The following is a 12,999-nucleotide window of genomic DNA, read 5'->3' as shown; positions in this document are numbered from 1 at the left end:
TGGCTTAAAATACTCTCATTTAATTTAAGCATCATATTACACCTGTACAAGAAGTGGTGTAGGTAGATACAAAATCTTATTTGTACTTAAGAAGAGGATACTTTGTTAGTTTTTGGCATAGCTAATAGTAGATTATGACTATCAAATCACCTAAGGCCATGGCAAAATACAGTAACATTCAGTAGAAATAATTCACAGAGGTCAACATGCTTAAATCCAAGATAACATTCTTATTATGTTTCTCTTTAGATATTGAAATTGATTTGTATGGTAAAAGATTAGTGTTGGAAATGCATGTGTGCATGCTTAGTCACTTCAGTTATGTCCGACTCTTTGATACCTTATGGGCTGTAGTCCACCAGGCTCCTCTGTTCATGGGATTCTCCAGGCAAGAACACAGGAGTGGGTTGCCATGCCCTTCTGCAGGGGATCTTACTGACCCAGGGATTGAACCCAAGTCTCCTGAGTCTCTTGCATTGGCAGGTGATTCTTTACAGGTAATGGAGCTGATTTGAATATTTGGGGCTATCAGGATACATTCCCTTTCTTTACGTAATGAGGAAAAGCCTATGACAACTTTATGTTCCAAACTTTAAGGGAAATTCAAGGACAGCTTGCCTTTTCCTCTTATAAGTTATTTTATTTCAAATAAAGTGACCACCAGAATGATAGCTTAAGCCAGCCAGTCCCAGTGAAGTCGCTCAGTCATGTCCAACTCTTTGCAACCCCATGGACTGTAGCCTACCAGGTTCCACTGGAGTGGGTTGCCATTTCCTTCTCCAAAGCCAGCCAATATACTACTATTAGCTACTTTGTTAGTTTTTGGCATAGCTAATAGTAGTATAATAGTACAATAATACAGTGAGGAAGGGGAAGAGGAGGCTCAGCAGAAATCATGAAAGGACGACAAGAACAGTATCATTTCAATTCAGTATAACAACCCAAGATTTCTACTACTTTATCTACTAGAAAAAAATTAATATTTTTTCTTATCATCTTTCAATCAGCAATTAATATAAACATTTGCTGCTTCTCATGAGTGATATCCAAGGAATATCTAAAGACAACACTATAGGGATACTGCTTAATTCTAGATAATTCAATTAAGTAGTACTGCTTATTTTGTCTCTTTGAAGGAGATCAATTCAATGAAAATAATCATTTGGGACAGATATAGGACACATATCAATGAGTTCCATTAATGATAGTTAAAACTATTTTAACATCTCCGATAATATTAAATTCAAGAATTTTAAAACAATTCCTATACAGTATTTATTATTAAGCAGTCTACTTGAAATGGAAAATGAAATAATGTTCACTTTGGAAATTCAAGGTAAATAATAACTTATAGAGAAATCAGCCTCCTGACTTTTAATATTAAAAATAATAAAGACAATCAACTTATATTAAAATATTAAATAAAAGTAAATGGTGAAAATTTTTAAGATGTAGTTTTAGCAAAAAGAAAGGAGAGGGTGAAACTTCCAACAGAAATATTTAATAAATATTATAATGGGGTGCTAATAGTGTTAACATTAGGAAATGAGTAATAATTGATGGAATAAGAATGTTTTTATTGGTAGTTATATCCTCAATTATTTAAATTTTTCCACTATAAGTCTAAGAATTTGTGAGTATACAGAAGAGCACCAAGTATGTGCCATTTATAAGAGCAAAGCAAGACATCAAATGAGATTTCTGAAGTTACAGCCTCATTTCCAGGCTTGTGCAGCACACTCATTTTTTCAACTTTGGGTTAAAATATCTACAAGACTGTGGTTGGGAGCCTCCAAATGGCTATGCGGTAGTCATGTTTCTTCCTTCTGGGCCTTGTGCCTTCTACCAGTTCTTCTCGATCCTCTGGAGAAAGGGGATGATACCTCATGCCACTTATCACCATCTTAAGGCATTCGGGATTGTCTTGAATAAGTGGTTCAGCTTGTACTGTTTTACTTAAGAAATTCTTTAAGAGGAAACCTGACTTTATAGGTTCATCATATTTCAACCTCCTGACTGCAGCATCATAAACCTGATCCTCTGCTCTCACAGTCAGAGTGTCCTGGTTGAGGAGATGTGTAACTCGCCTGACGACAAGTTGTAGAAATTCATCAGTTTTATAAACTTCAGTAAAATGCTGATGAATAAAGTCATCTGCAGTTGCTTTCAATTCAGGACAGTCTAGACACTCTGCTGATACACTTACACCAAGACAGTTTGAAGCATCAACTTGTTCTTTCAAAAAATCAACACACATTTTCTTCACAGGTTCAATCTGGTACTGATCTGCTGCATCTAACAAGGCCTGAACATTGTTGCTCTTCACAGAAATTCTAGCTGTATAAGCAAATTCCACAAGTTGTTCAATAATGTCAGGTTCGGCATCTTTGAGCTCCACTTCAAAGGACTTTGATTCATTAAGTTAACATTAAGTTAAAAAATGACTGGCTGCAGCAAGGACAACACGATGAGCAGGTATCTTTCTTTCCTGGACCATAAGGATCACATCACACAGTGTTTTCTTTGGATTTGTGTGGCTTGTCAACAAGGTTGTGCAATCAGTCCCTCCCAGCGTGAATTCAAGTTGACCCTGGGTACAGATCCCTGGGTAGACTGTAGATTCAACTATAGTTGGGTGGTGGATTTAAATCACTGTTTCCGCATGTTATTCATGACGCCCATGAAACCTGCCATCCATTTGGCTTCCTCTCGAGCAGCAAGTTTCTTCTCGGTCTTCTTCTTGCTGCTCTTCTCTACCCCAGAGGCTGCCATACTCCTTCGGTCAGCGCGGCTCACGCCCGGGACTTGCCGGGCCGGGCGAGGGGTTGCACTCTCCAGGCACGCTGGGGCTTGTGTTCACCAAACCACCGAGGCTGGGAGAGTGGCTGGCTGTTCCACCCTGCCTGCGAACGCGCGGGGACACCGCAGCCCTTGCAGTAGGGCAAGGCCAGACGACCCGCTCCGAAGATCGCTGTAAGGCGATGTAGTCGCTGGGCTGCGTCTCCAGCAGAACCGGAGCCCGGAGGAGGAGCCTGCGCCCAAATAAGAATTTGTATCTACCTACACCACTTCTTGTAGTGACTCCAAAGGATCTTTATTTTCACAGAAGGAGATGCAGGTAGAAAAAATTCAAAATCACAGGTGGTCTAAGAAATGCTATAATGTCTTTGCTATAATGATTCATTCAATAATAATTCAGGTTAAAATCTCAAGAAATAAATGTGATTACTCCAATTCTGAGAGTAGAAGGAAATACCATGCTGTAAAAAAAAAAATAAAATAAAATAACAAGTGATAAACTATTATTAACTAAAAGTACAAATTTTGTTTAAATTTCATGAAATTTTATGCTAGTCTCCATTATTTGTTTTCATACCTTATTTGAGATTCCACACTCTATTTAGCTGCATTGAGCAACTTCAGCTGCATACAACAAATTCTGAAAAATTCTCTTTTCATCTTTATTCTGTTACAAATATTTTCTAATTTTCCTTTTCATGGCTTCCTAGATACACTCATCATTTAAAAGTGGGCATTTCTAAATACATGGGGTTTTTAATATCTTTGATATTAATTTATCATTTTGATATTACTTTCTCATTTAAATGCTTTCTTCTCTGCAATCACCCTCTGTGTTTTTTAGTCTTTTAACTTTAGTGAGGCTTTCAATGGCTAAGTCTAAGATCTCTCTTAGTAAATGTCACTTTGTACTTGAAAATATGTGGGTTATTTTAAAGTATCTTTTGATATTGATTTCTAACATAATTCTACAGTGGTAAGAGAACAGACTGTATGATTTCAATACCTTTAGACCATGAGGTTTTTGCACCTTGTTTTATAGCACTGGATATGTTCCAGCGTCTCCTGGTTTATAGTCTACAGGAACTTGAATAGAAATTGTGTCCTTCTGTTGTATGAAAATTGTATAAATCTTAGTTATGTTGAATTGGTTCATAGTGCTTTTCAGGTCTACAATACACTTCTACTTTTCTGTCTATTCATTCTATTAATTTCTGAGAGCTTGATGTGGAAACTCCAACTAAAACTTTTAAGGAATGATACTGAAGCTGAAGCTCCAATACTTTGGCAACTGATGTGAAGAGCCAACTCATTAGAAAAGACCCTGATTGTGGGGAAGATTGAAGACAGGAGACGGGGGCGAGAGAGGATGAGATGGTTAAATGGCATCACTGACTCAGTGGTCATGGTTTGAACAAACTCCAGGAGTTGGTGAAGGACAGAAAAGCCTGGTATGCTGCAGTCCATGGGGTTGCAAAGAGTCAGACATGATGCGTGATTGAACAATGAACAGCAACAATATATAATGGAACTGTATGTAACTTTGTTCTGTATTTTCCAAGTCTCCTATAAATGTGTTATTATATTTTCATAATTTAAAAAATAAAAAAAATTTAAATGTGATTGCTGAAATATTTTTTGCAAAATAATAATAATACTTTTTTGTTATCTAAGTTTAAGGAAAATCTAATAATCTCTGCTGCTGATTCTAACAAATATTTATCAATATTTCAAAATTCTTGTCATTAGAATTTTATAAAGAATGAATAATAAGTCCGGTTCATTTGTTGAGTGGTTATCTGAGCATGGCGCTGTTCTAAAAGCTTTATAAAAGTTCGACTAAAAGAGTAGGACTTGCTCCCATTCTAGAGGAACTGATTGTTTCCCAAGAGTTTAGAGAGTCTTCCTGTCTGAAAGAAATCACCTGACCCAGTGGAGCAGCTTTAATTTTTTTTTCTTATATGTAGTTTCTCCTGACTGTAAAAATAGTATATGCCCTTTATGAAAAATCGGTAAAATTTTATTCATAATAATCCCTCTTGGAGGTAACTATGGTTATCATTTTAGGAGATGCTTTTTTCCCCTTCTTTTGTTCTTTTTTATTCCTCTTTATTCTTCCATCTTTTTTTCCCCCTTTCCTTTCTCCCTCTTGTCCTCTCCCTTCACCTCCCTACATATAATGTTCTCTTATTTTCAATTAACTTTCTGAAATTTTTGTGATCACATGATGGTTGTTGTACCATGGGAAGTAGGCTGTAGATGGTGCCTAGCTCCTACTCAGCTAACGCGATGTGTAGTTATCTTTCAGAGATGAATACAACAATTTTTGAAACATGACATCTACTTGTTTTGAAGCAAATTGGGAGCGTCCTTGAACATACAAAGAATTTTGTTGAGTCAAAGTGTAAAGTAGTTTCTATCAGTCGAGTTGATGTTAGAAAAGTGTGTAGAGATATTGGGTAACCAAATATCTGAACCATCGTGATTATTATACTTTTGTCTTTTAGTGTCAAACTCGTACTTTAATACTCTGCTCTTTTATACTGAAGTTGAACACTTTTGCTAGTTGGTCCCCATTATGCTTTGCCAAAAGCAGGCACTGGAGAAAATCTGGAAATCTGGATGGGTAAAAAAAAGTTACTCTTTCCTGTTTGCTTCTGATTCCAGTCATGTGATGGAATCACCCTGGTAGTGACAGTTGGTTCTACAAGTAGCAGTTGATTGCAGTTTGCAATTTTTCTGTGCCATTAAAATCAGCCTCATTATATTCCTCTCAGAAAACTCAGCATCAGCCAGAATATGCTTCATCTTCAGAACACTGAGTCCCAGTCCAGTGGGACTTCTCTCTCAAGCTCTTAAACACCAGTACTAGCTAAGAAGTATTCTGTCCTCAAAGATCTAACTTTTAGCTCCACAGGCTTCCTTCTAGCACCTGAGCTTTAAAGATTCCATTTGGTCCACAAGCCTAGATTTAACCACAGAAAGTGTTTCCCTTTTGCCTTTTTAGTTTTCTGTAAGCTAGTTAACAGTTGTTTAATTTTTTTCTATTAAAATAATTGAGGTAGTTTTTGAATCCTCAAAAAACTCTGACTTATGCAGTGATAGTTGAAGATAATAAAATGTATGGCATAACTCAAGCTACATGAATTAAAGAAGAGATGGGGCTAAGAGACAAATGTAGAGGACAGAGGACAGTTTGTCTGTGAGGAAAATCGGAGAGATAAAAAGCGAACTAGTATAGTAACAGTTGAAAGAGGTCCAAGGAGTCATCGGTGGTGCCATGTGGCAGAATACCCAACTAGATAAGAATAAACTTATTTTCTGGAAGTCTATATCCTTGATGAGCCTATTACACTGAAGGTGGGAAATTAGTTTCAGGACCTCCATGGAAGACTGGAGGATGCTTGAAAGATGTTTAAGTTTCTTATATAAATTGGTATAGTATATACATATAACCTACACACATTCACAGAAAAATAAAATTATAGGCCAATAACTTAAGTAATATATGACATAGATGAAAAAATCAATATTAGCAAACTAAATTCAATAATACATTATAAAGATCATGCAAGACAATCAAGTAGAATTCATTCCAGTATTGCAAGGATGGTTTAATATTTGCAAATCAATCAATATGATACACAGCATTAACAAAATAATCATATGATCATCTCAATAGATGCAGAAAAAGCATTTAACAAAATTCAACATCTATTTATGATAAAAATGCTCAATGAAGTGGGTATAGAAGAACCATATCTCAATATAGTAAAGGTTATGTATGATAAATGCACAGCTAACAAGGATGAGAAAATATAAAAGCTTTTTCTCCAAGATCAGGGACAAGAGAGGGTTGCTCACCTTTGTTACTTTTATTCAAATAGTATTGGTGCTTTTGAATTGCAGTGCTAGAGAAGACTCTTGAGAGTCCCTTGGACTTCAAGATCAAACCAGTCAATCCCAAAGGAAATCAATTCTGAGTATTCATTGGAAGGACTGATGCTGAAGCTGAAGCTCCAATCCTTTGGCTGCCTGACGCGAAGAGCTGACTCATTGGAAAAGACCCTGATGCTAGGAAAGATTGAGGGCAGAAAGAGAAAGGGGCAACAGAGGGTGAGCTGGTTGGATGGCATCATTGACTCAAAGGACATGAATTTGAGCAAACTCAAGGAGATAGTGGAGGACAGAGGAGCCTGGCATGTTGCAGTCCATGGGGTTGGAAAGAGTCAGACATGATTTAGCAACTGAACAACAGCAACAACAATTGAAGTCCTAGCCACAACAATTAGGCAAGAAAAAGAAATAAAAGTAATTCAAATTAAAAAAGAAATAAAAGTCTAACTCTTTGCAAATGACATGATACTATATATAGAAAACCCTGAAGACTCCACCAGGAAACTGTTACAACTAAAACATGAATTGAATACAGTTATAGAATACAAAATCATTCTACAGAAATCAGTGACATTACTACACACCAATAACAAACTATCAGAGAAATGAAGGAAACAATTTCATGATACTTGCCTCAGAAAGAACATAATACTTAGGAATAAATTTAACCAAAGAGGTGAAAGATCTGTACTTTGAAAACTATGAAACAGTGAGGAAAGAAATTAAAGACAGCATAAATAAATGAAAATATATACAGTACTCATGGACTGGAAGAATCAATATTGTTAAAATGTCCATACTACCCAAAGCAATCTCTACAGATTGAGTCCAGTTCCTTCAAGATACCAATGGTGTTTTTCACATAACTGGCCCAATGTAAAGAGCAACTAGAACTCTCAAACATTGCTGTGGGAATATAAAATGGTACAAAAACTTAAGAAAATATTTTATCAATTTCTTATAAACTTAAATACATGTTTGTCACCTGACATAACAATTTTACTCCTAGGTATTTAGCCAGAAGAAGTTAAAAAATAACAGGAAGACATATACAAATGTACATATATACATTTGTAAATGTACATATACAAAAGACATATACAAATAACAGGAAGACATATACAAATACAAACAGCTTTCTTCATAATGCTGTGCTGTGCTGTGCTTAGTCACACAGTGTGTCCACTCTTTGTGACCCCATGGACTGTAGCCCACCAGGCTCCTCAGCCCATGGGATTCTCCAGGCAAGAAATCTGAAGTGGGTTGGGTTGCCATGCCCTCCTCCAGGGGATCTTGCCACCTCAGGGATTGAACCCAGGTCTCCTGCATTTCGGGTGGATTCTTTACCAATTGAACCACCAGGGAAGCCCCATAGCTAAAACCTATTAAAAACCCAAATACCCATTGACTGGTGAGTGGATATACAAAATGTTGTACATTCATATAATGAAATAGTATTCAATAATAAAAATGAGCAAAACTCTGATACACATCACTACCATAACAAAAAAAGTAAGATGCAGCAAAGTGTGTACTTAAGAGTTTGTTTATATCAAGTCCTAGGAGTTCAAAACTAATCTATATTGATAAATATAAGAGTAGTGGTTGCTTGGGTGAGTGGCATGAAATGGATTGAGTGCAAAGGGGTTGGAGGAAACTTTCTGGGTGATTCAAATATTCTATATCATGATAGGGTTATGAGTTACACAGATTGTAAGGTATATACAGTTGGCAAAACTCAATGACTTGTACACTTAAACTCAGTGTATTTAATTACACATACATTATTTTCAAGTTGGTAAAAAAAATTGAAGCTATGGAAATCATGGTCATCCAAATACATTTAACTGTATGAATATTATTTCACAAACAAGTTTGTAAAGTCATAGAAGCTTTGAAATTCAAGGCCATCTTCAATTATATACCTGAAATACCAGAGTCTCTCTCATTGAGGTAAACAAGTGCATGTGTGCACTAAGTTGATTAAGTCGTGTCCAGCTCTTTGCAACCCTATGGACTGTAGTCCACCAGGCTCCTCTGTTTATGAGATTCTCCATGCAAGAATACTGGAGTGGGTTGCCATGCCCTCCTCCAGGAAATCTTCCTGACGCAGGGATCGAACCCACATCTTTTATGTCTCCTGCATTGGCAGGCCGGTTCTTTACCACTAACATCACAAGGGAAGCCAAAGGAAAACAAAATTAGTTCTGAAATGCATTCAGAGAATGGAGGCTCTTTGCCTATATCCTTAATGCTAATACTTTTGCAGCAAATAATTTATTAGTATTCTCATGCACCAAATATTTTACAGATTATCTACCTTATATGGAATATTATGCTGGGTGTTGAGTTTAGTCCTCAAATAATTCAAGTCCTAATTGGAAAGACATCAGTCAGTTCAGTTCAGTTGCTCAGTTGTGTCCGACTCTTTGCAACCCCATGAATCGCAACACGCCAGGCCTCCCTGTCCATCACCAACTCCTGGAGTTCACGCGAATTCATGTCCATCGAGTCTGTGATGCCATCCAGCCATCTCATCCTCTGTCGTCCCCTTTTCCTCCTGCCCCCAATCCCTCCCAGCATCAGAGTCTTTTCCAATGAGTCAACTCTTCCCATGAGGTGGCCAAAGTACTGGAGTTTCAGCTTTAGCATCATTCCTTCTAAAGAAATCCCAGGGCTGATCTCCTTCAGAATGGATGGTTGGATCTCCTTGCAGTCCAAGGGACTCTCAAGAGTCTTCTCCAACACCACAGTTCAAAAGCATCAATTCTTCGGTGCTCAGCCTTCTTCACAGTCCAACTCTCACATCCATACATGACCACAGGAAAAACCATAGCCTTGACTAGACGAACCTCTGTTGGCAAAGTAATGTCTCTGCTTTTGAATATGCTATCTAGGTTGGTCATAACTTTCCTTCCAAGGAGTAAGCATCTTTTAATTTCATGGCTGCAGTCACCATCTGCAATTGGGAAGACATAAGTGCAGATAATTTTCAGTATTAACCAAGATAAGAGTTAAAGAAATGGTATGGCCAAAGTTCTGGTGGAAACTGCAAGACCAAAGCAACTCTGTCCATGTGGGGAGGACATAAAAAGCTTCTCAAAGCTGAAATCTTGAAGATGAGTGGAAATTCTCTAGATAAAAAATGAATGAAAGAAGTTGGAACCTGTTAAGGAGTAGACTGTGTGCAAGCCATAGGAAGTCAGGATGTTTACAGAAACAGAAAAGTTCCAGGTTGGTGGGCATTGGATATATAGGTTTGTTGTTGTCCAGTCTCTAAGTTGTGTTCAACTCTGCGACCCCATCGACTGCAGCACACCAGGCTTCCCTGTCCTTCACTATCTCCCGGAGTTTGTGAAAATTCATGTCCATTGAGTAGGTAGGAAAAGGGGAAGGAAGAATAAAGGTGAAACCAGCTTCAAAGGACCATGGAGATTGCTGTTTTAAGCAAATCAAACACATAAATATACTTCACATTTTTCCTGTGCAACAGACACTCTTGTGAATTAATCTTCTGTTAGTTAGCTGATTATTATGTATCTCAGCTTCCTTGACTCCATTTTTATACCTTATCTATGTTGTGTGAAAGAACCTATTGTAAACTGTTTCATTTCTAGGTATAAAGATAAAATAATATAAGATTGTGAGTTACTTTAAGACGTTTAGAAAAAAGAAATACATAAACTCAAAATATTACCACATATACATTTCTTCATTTCACTAAAATATATGGAAAATTATATCAAAGCAGAATAATACATGATCTATATTATAATATCATCTTTTTACTACTCTGTACCTTAGTATGCCAGGTATCTTCTTATGAAGTATCTCTGATGCCTTTCAGTTCAGTTCAGTTTAGTTGTTCAGTCATGTCCGACTCTTTGCAACGCCATGGACTGCAGCACACCAGGCCTCCCTGTCCATCACCAACTCCCAGAGTCCAACCAAACTCATGTCCATTTGAGTCAGTGTTGCCATCCAACCATCTCACCCTCTGTTGTCCCCTTCTCCACCTGCCCTTAATCTTTCCCAGCATTAGGGTCTTTTCAAATGGGTCAGCTCTTCACATCAGGTGGCCGAAGTATTGGAGTTTCAGCTTCAGCATCAGTCCTTCTAATGAATATTCAGGACTGATCTCCTTTAGGATGTACTGGTTGGATCTCCTTGCAGTCCAAGGGACTCTCAAGAGTCTTCTCCAACACCACAGTTCAAAAGCATCAATTCTTCAGTGCTCAGCTTTCTTTATAGTCCAACTCTCACATCCATACATGTGAGAAAAACTATATTGGAAAAACCATTCCATACATATTGGAAAAACCATAGCCTTGACTAGACAGACCTTTGTTGCAAAGTAATGCTTCTGCTTTACAAACAAGTAAACACCATTTCCTCTAGTTTTTTATATATGTAATTGAGATGATGTAAGGTAGGGGCAACAGAGATGAAGTTAAACAGGAAAGCTTTGGGATAATTCAGAAGAAAGCACACAAACTCTCCAGGGTTTATTTGATCATGCTCTAACCTTTGGATCATAAGTTTCCCAGAGGAGATAAAGAAATCCATCTACCAGTGCACACTGAAAATACTGACTAAACTCTCTTAGTAACTATTGTGTTAGGAATTATTTCCAGTATGCAGAAAACACAGCCAGAGCAAGTCAGACAGGGTAAGCAGAGGCCAGACATTTCAACTCTTAAAGTTTTTTTGGAATATTACAAATTTTGAAAGACTAATATTTTCTTTTTACCAGTTATTGAATTATTGCAGACCTGTCACCTATTCTCTTTTTGTGCCTTTATATTCCATATAAAACCTCACAATAATAAAAAATAAAGTCTCATGATAAACTGCTATGTGATTTAAAATACTCTTTGCAATAAAATCTTTTTAGAAGGTCTTATTAGGGACTGAGTTGGGTGTTTGAGGGTTCCCCACCTAAAGCCAAAGACATCTATTTAATGGCTGTGGTCTCTAGGCTGTGCATATTGACTGATTTACTGTCACGGTTAACCCAGTGCTTGGCCAGAAGCCATTTCAGTTTAAGGGCATGTGGTTTGGCAGACAGCATTACTTGCAATAATGTAATAAAACAGAAAGAAATCTATACCTGGTTGTGATGGAAAAGAATCTATCTGCTTTGCCAGAGGCAGGTGAAATGGGTCTGTGTGATTTAGCGATGGGTCAGGGCAGAGCCATATAAAATAATCCACCATGACTTGTATTTCTGAAAATGACCAGCATTGATCCTAAATGCTTGCGCTGTTGGAAGGGGCGTAGGAATGGTTACTAGTTTTATTAGTCTTCTCAGGCTGTTGGCTTATGATGGTGCTGTTGCCATTTATGGTTGTTTTGGTCAAGCTTCTTTTGGTTGAAATGATCAGAATGCCATGTAAACTCATTGAAACCACATAACATCAGAGGCCAGGAAAAAAATGTAGAGGTAGCCTTCCAATAGGATGGAACTGAGACGGAGAGGCTGCTTCCTGGTTCTTGGGGTTGCCTGCTCATTCCTTGCTGTTCCTCCCAGAAAGTTGGCTCTATTTTTGCTCACGGCATTGGCTGCCTCTGCTTGCTCGTAACCTCAGATTACTGCATCTTCCACTTTCTCCCTAAGTGTATAACAGCCTAAATACTGCAAGTCCATTACTAACTGAGTAAAGTTCAAGCTCTTCACACTAGGTGATAACATAGGTCTCTTTTCAGCCTATGAATTGGTGCTTCAAATATGGTTTTTGTAGGGACCCTCATAATATAGTCTACTGCTCATTCCATCTAGACTGGAAAGAAAAGGCAGTAGGAGGTGTGTCTGATACCACAGTGGTGTCTGATTTTATTAAAGCTGGATATGTCTTCTTTCATAAAAAATGTTGCGTGCCTACCATATGCAATGATACTAAGTACTATGCTAAATTCCGGAGATACATCTGTTAAGAAGATGAAAATGTTCTATTTTCCCTGATATTCTGTGGTCATATCACCTTTTAACTTTCAATGGCACCCCACTCCAGTATTCTTGCCTGGAAAATCCCATGGATGGAGGAGCCTGGTAGACTGCAGTCCATGGGGTTACCAAGAGTCAGACACAACTGAGCGACTTCCTTTTCACTTTTCACTTTCATGCAATGGAGAAGGAAATGGCAACCCACTCCAGTGTTCTTGCCTGGAAAATCCCAGGGACAGGGGAGCCTGGTAGGCTACCGTCTATGGGGTCTCACAGAGTCAGACATGACTGAAGTGACTTAGCAGTAGCAGGCCCCTTAAAGCAAGTTTATTCAATGTGTCTTTTATTTGGGCTTTATA

At 37.8% G+C, this 12,999-nt stretch overlaps 1 pseudogene; it reads right to left on the bottom strand.

Moving 5' to 3' along the window:
• Positions 1–1,447: 1,447 nt before the first annotated feature.
• On the bottom strand, positions 1,448–2,644 carry LOC112578802 (annotated as a pseudogene).
• Between the last annotated feature and the right edge of the window lie 10,355 nt (positions 2,645–12,999).

The sequence above is a fragment of the Bubalus bubalis genome, chromosome 2, assembly GCF_019923935.1.
Source record: "Bubalus bubalis isolate 160015118507 breed Murrah chromosome 2, NDDB_SH_1, whole genome shotgun sequence".
Taxonomy (NCBI): Eukaryota; Metazoa; Chordata; class Mammalia; order Artiodactyla; family Bovidae; genus Bubalus; species Bubalus bubalis.
This window is presented reverse-complemented; position numbering and strand designations above follow the sequence as displayed.